The sequence below is a fragment of the Colias philodice genome, chromosome 19 (assembly GCF_061535455.1).
Source record: "Colias philodice isolate Cphi_HAF_F1 chromosome 19, ilColPhil1 Martin Lab GWU primary, whole genome shotgun sequence".
NCBI lineage: Eukaryota > Metazoa > Arthropoda > Insecta > Lepidoptera > Pieridae > Colias > Colias philodice.
The window spans coordinates 2719033-2725743 of NC_143104.1; positions in this window are offsets into that span (position 1 = coordinate 2719033).

Sequence of the window (6711 nt, forward strand, 5' to 3'; positions counted from 1 at the left end):
GTTTCACTGATCGATTTTCTTTAGGGACAAGTAGGTGATCAGCCTTCTGTGTCCTTCCAGACCGAGACATTTTTCTTCTTCGTCTCCACCGCGAATCGAACCCAGGACCCCTCGGTTCTACGCTCACGCGTCAACCACTGTACCAAGAAGGCGGCCATTATTATTATTAAGAAGATAGTTACTGATAAATTTTTGGTTAGTTTCAGGTATATGATTTGTTTTAAACACCAAAGTATATTAGTCCGGGATACATCGCCCATTTTTGCAAGTGATTACTATCAAGCTAATTTTTCGTGAGTAGCTTTATTTTGATGAGATGCCCAATAATTTCATGTACGAAACTCTCGATTGTGGTAGCTACCAGAGGAAACAAGGATAAAATATTTTGATTTAATGGTTCTCAAATATTAATTACTAACTGAATGTTTTTTTTTGTTCAATCTCAAGATAATTATCTAAATTATTCGAAAAAATATTTGTCCTACAAAATCTATGGTTTGATCAAAGAGTCCCCCTTTCCAATGTATATCGATAACGAAGTCATCTTTAATGATTACTAACCAGCTGATTTTTTTATTTTCACTTATTTAATACTTATATAATTCAACAGACATATTGTCCTACAAATTGCGTAATAAATATTTGAGAACCGTCAAATCAAAATTTTTTATCCTTGTTACCTCTGTAAGCTACCACAATCGAGGGTTTCGTACATGAAATTATTGGGCATCTCATCAAAATAAAGCTACTCACGAAAAATTAGCTTGATAGTAATCACTTGCAAAAATGGGCGATGTATCCCGGACTATATGTACGACTTCGAATCGTAGAAGTTTGTAGAAAAGTTTTTTTAATGTAAAGTTAATAAGGTTGATTTTACGATGAGTGTGGAGATAATATCCCAAGGGAGTAATTATACGATATACGGTAATAGAAGATAAGTGTTATTGTGATACTACATTATTTGCTGCTGCTCATTCAGAGGCGGAGACTAATATAATTATTGTGTAATTGTTATCCACCTGATAAATATAAAGCTTCATTTTCATTTAATTGCAAAGAGCTTTCATATTATTAACTTTCAAACGATTATGCATTTTCAGTCCACATTACAAAATTTTAAATTTACTTTATTATAGATACTTGGTATTGTAATTGAAACTTATTTTTTATTGGAAGAAGTTATACACATCTACGTATAAAGACGTATGGATACTTGAAATCCAAATTAAAAAATGGCATCATCAGCTGCAATCAAATAAATAATTTTCAAGTCAATTGATACAATACTACAATAGAATTTCTCAGTCTGTGGTAGTATTGCGATAAAGTGTTTGATCCCGTTTGGGATCACCCAGGATCAGTGTGAGACGCTGAGTGGCCAATCGAGCGAGTAACTGGAGCTTACTGCAGTTACAACGGCGTTATACATACCTATCGCTGTATACCATATAGGCTTTAACTGAAAATCTATTGAAAAATTTTTTTTGTCCGCGTTGTCGTGTATAAGGCGTTTTTTTGGTGTAATTTCAATAACTTGATGTAATATGAATGAAGTAACATAATACATACATAGTTTTTCAGTCGCATAAATCGTAAAAAAATTGTAATGTCATCTCCGCAACCAAAGTAAATAGGCTTGATTTTTCAGTATACTTTGTATTTAAACTATTTCATTTTTTATGATAATATCATGATACATTTTAAGTACATGTTCTATTACCACTTACCAATCATTCTTCTTTCATAATAAACTACATAATATTATAAGTACGCGTACACAACAACCAATTTGCCGAACACTAATAAATAAAAGCAATAAGAACACGAAAAATATGGACAAATATTATTGAGAAGTATGTTATAATCCTGTCCATTGTAATAGGATGTATTGTGGTGGACATTTTGATTGATAGCCACTTGTCTTTTGTTATGGTCGTAGTATACACCTGCCGCAAGATTGCCGGCCGTTATGATAAATAAAAATTATTCTTTATTGGGGTTCCGTGGAATAGAGGATAATTCTTATGGTTTTATATAGCGTATAAATATGTAAAGCTTAGAAACTGATGAGTGATGAACAACAAAATATTTGAAAGATGAGTATTGTCTTCGCTTTTAAAGTTTAAAAAAATCCATGTTTATATTTTTGCAATTATTCTAAGTTACATATTTTATCACGAAATACCGTTAGCACATACAAAATCTGCAAAAAATATTAATACAGTAGTAAACAAATAGGCAATAAGGTCTTTTAAATACATAGCGTGTCTAATTAATAGAAGGAAAAGAGATAAATAAGGTAATTTACTTCTTTGATGAGATTCTAGTAAAAAGTTAATGGTATGTACCTTATATTATTATCTATGCTATTATATCATATTTACCCAACTAAATTTGACTTCACAAAACCTCGTTCCCGTTATGTTTGATGATTTTAATCAGAATTTCGCTAAAATATTAATTGAGTTCCATTTGAAACAGTGTGCGAAGACAAATGTAATGTGTCCTTTGAACTTTGACATATTATATAACTTTGACAACTGCTTTATGAAACTCATTCTTTGTTACAAAGAGTACCCTTACTACTCAGATTATGTACATGATATAGGATGTACAATGCCAATTATTTTATATACTTGTATTGAAACAAGAAATAATTCGTAGTCGGAAAAACAATTTGTGTTTCTATTTTCAAAAGCTTCTTTCTACTAATTTGACATTGATCCGCCATGTTGTTTTTCGATCCTGTGTTTAAATAAGAAAACAATTACTTTTTATAGAATGCTTTCTTATGTTTTCGAGAATTATTCTTATATAATAATGACAAAGTAATAAAATATATGATGGGCAGACGATCCATTTGACTTATAAAACAGCGTAATGAAGATGGACAAACTTTTTTTAACTTATTTTTATAGTTGTAACTAACTCCTTTAGACTCGATTTTGACTTTAAACAGACCGATTTAATTTAAACTTTATACACTTATCAAAAATATAGTACCTACAAGGGTCGGTACAATACAATATTTTCAGTGTATTTTTAAGCTTTTTAAGCAATATTATTAAACATCGATAAAACAGAAAAAAATTAACCAAAATATATCTAACTCCGAAAAGTAATGTCTTTACGACCATAACAAGCCATGGGATTATTCTGGTTAAAATATCTCATGTTAGATCCTTTGTTAAGACGTAGAAGCCTCAGTAAAGCAATAGGCTGATTACCTACTTGTTCATAAAGCTAATTCCATTAATTGTGAAACGCTATCTCTTGTTTGGATTTTAACTGCTCCGGTTACTCGTCTTTCAAATAAGGTTTATTAAAAATAAAGTTAGTATTTTCTTATGTTTGAATAGCTGTGCTCGGCGGTTTCACCCGCATTTCTCCACTCCTGAGACCAACGCTAAGACCAACGTCTTAGTGTGATGATATATGTATAGCCAATAGCCTTCCTCGATAAATGGGCTATCTTAAGCCGAAAGAATTTTTCAAATCGGACCAGTAGTTCATGAGATTAGCCCGTTCAAACAAACAAGCTGAATCTTGAGCTTAATAATATTAGTATAGATTTTACGCCAGTATTTACATTTAGAAAATAATATTAGGATTGGGATCTCCCCGTAATCACATATACCTATTAGTTACAACGTATCCACGCTCGCTACAAAGTGTGCAAAACGTCGGGATAATAATGTAATGAATAAATCGGATTTAAAATCCGTTAATACCTTTAATATGTAAAAAAAGTTATACAGTATAAAATTTTTAAATTGAGCACACAATTTACTAGTTTCACTTCTATTGAAGTTTTATTTAGTACTAGCTTTCCGCCCGCGGCTTCGCCCGCGTTTTCAGAGAAAAACCCGTTCCCGTATGATTTCCGGGATAAAACCTATCCTATGTCCTTTCTCGGGTACCAAAATATATCTATACCAAATTTCATGCAAATTGGTTCAGTAGTTCAGGCGTGATTGAGTAACAGACAGACAGACAGAGTTACTTTCGCATTTATAATATTAGTATGGATTTTGTCTCTTATTGTCGAAGGCCAAGACTCAGTTTGTGTCATTACGCCTATAAATGTTCAAAGTTCAAAGGCTACATTTGTACAAGAAATTGTTTCTAATGACACATGAAAGTTTGGGAAGATGGATGTTGTTACTCTTTCGTGTAAAAATAGCTGATTGTATATAATATAAATACGGTATATTTAAAGGGCACACAAATAAATTGAATGTTTATTGCTCACAAAAACGGATATACATTGTTATAGCTCATTGAAGATGTGGGAGATATTAATGGTATCAATTCTTTGTGATAAATGTGTATAAATTGTAAAATTAGAATTTCAACAAACAGAAACATACGATAACATCATTAATTATTATAAGTTTGATTTATCTTCTTCGCAAATATCTTCCCAATATCTTCTTCGTAAATATCTTCCCAATTCAATAGTTCTTTATTTTTAATTATTATATTATCATCAAAATTAAAGACTTACTTTATTCATAGTCCTCCACCATAGAATCAATTAGATTACTTTTAAGCCAGTGACTAGTGTATGTATATAGTTTTTATCATTCAACTAGCTCCACCCACGACTTCGTACGTGCATCCCCGTTTTTCCCCGTTCCCGCAAGAATTTCGGGAAATCCTTTCTTAGCGGATGCCTACGTCCTAACGTCTACCTGCATGCCAAATTTCAGCCCGATACGTCCAGTGGTTTGGGCTGTGCGTTGATAGATCACTATATCAGTCACCTTTGAGTTTTATATATTACTATGTAATACAGTTTTAGTGGTATACTGCTTAGTATATTTTAAATCAAATTGTTATAGTAATATAGTATTGTACATGTATGTTTGTCTGCGGTTAAGTATGAGGGTGTTACGTAAGCCAGACACGAAACACACTGATTTAAATTCGGTCGGCGGACTATGAAAGAGCCACGGTCTGAATATCTTAGGACATGAATTTAGTGTTAAGTAATGTTTGGTTTTGTTGCAATTATTAAGGACTAGGTATTTTCCCCGATTATGCTCTTTATATCGAGCTAAAAGGTGTAACAATTAGGAATTATGTAGCTATTCCAGGTGAATTGACGACGCGGTTGGCGCAGTGGTAAAGTAACTGCCTACTGAGCCGACAGTCCCGGGTTCGATCCCCGGTCAGGGCAAATATTTGTGTGATGAACTCAATTATTTGTTCTTGGGTCTGGGTGTTATTATCTATATATGTATTTATTAAATATTATATTTATCGTCGCCTAGTACCCACAATACAAGCCTTAATTGAGCTTACTGTGGGACTAGGTCGATTTGTGTAATAATTTCCTATAATATTTATTTATTTATTATTTATTATGAATGGATTTTTAATATTGGTGTAGGTTTTAATATAAATAGAAATACAATTAAGAAATCAAATCTTGTCACATTGTAATATTAGATTTGATACTTAAGTTATTCCCTTGCTGCGATGCAACACAAATTGTAATTATAAATTTTTATTACCCACTCTCTTCTAGTTATATAATATGTTTGACAAAATATACAAAATTATGTTTATTTACTTACTGAATTTCATTATTATCTGTTAGAAATTTGCTCTACCACATACATACATAGACAAAGTTATATTCACGACTTAAATATCAAGTATCATGTGCGCTCATTAAGACTATTCGTTAGTGTAATAATTAGAAAAATAATATTATTTCCAACAATAACATTCAAAATTGAAATAACAACAGTTTTATAACAGAGAAAACTTATCAATTAACAAGAAAAATCACATCCAATATTGCCAAAACACATATTCGTTTAAACAAAGTTATCTATACTAATACATAAAGAGAAGGTTTGTAAACTAAAACTACTGAACCAGTTACAATGAAATTTAGCACACATATAGAGGGTAACTTGGACTAACACATAGGATAGGTTTTATCCCGGAAATCCCACGGGAATGGGATTAAGGGGGGTATTTTCTTTGAAAACGCGGAAGGCGGAAATCTAGTATGCAATAAAAATCAAATACATTCACCATTTTACACAACACTAAAGCGTAGATTAACAAAGTAAAGCGACAAGGTTTTACGATCAGTCGCAAACAACGTGTCTTGTTTACATTTATTGCCTATTTTACTAGCTTATAGGGGACTAAGCTGTGCCTATATCGATGTCTGGTATATTATTTAGTTTGGTTATTTTATTTCAATGACACAATGAATATATTTCTGGATATTTAAATGAATAACAAGATATATTTAACGTGGGCTGAAATGATCAAAAGACGAATATAACTGCTTGTTTATCAATTTGTTTATAATGACAAATTATTGACGTCATTTATTGAAACACTCCCACGTCTTTAAGATTTCAAAGAGACTCATATCCAAAAACCAATGTAAGAAGACCTTCATCTTCGATTAGATCTTGTATTGGTGAGAGCTACGTAATAAGCAGTAAGTAATTTCCATGGAGACTACTAGATTTCGTTTTTTTAGAGACTCGATTTACTAGCAAAAACCTTCCTTTTTTTAAACCTATAGGGCAATCACAAGCGTCCCTAAATTTTGTCTGTTTGACCTTGGGTATCCATATAATATTAAAAATGATTAATAATAATTGTTAAGTAAGTTAATTCAAATGACAGTCACACCTTAAATTTATAAGTTATAAAAACAGGCACACAAAATAT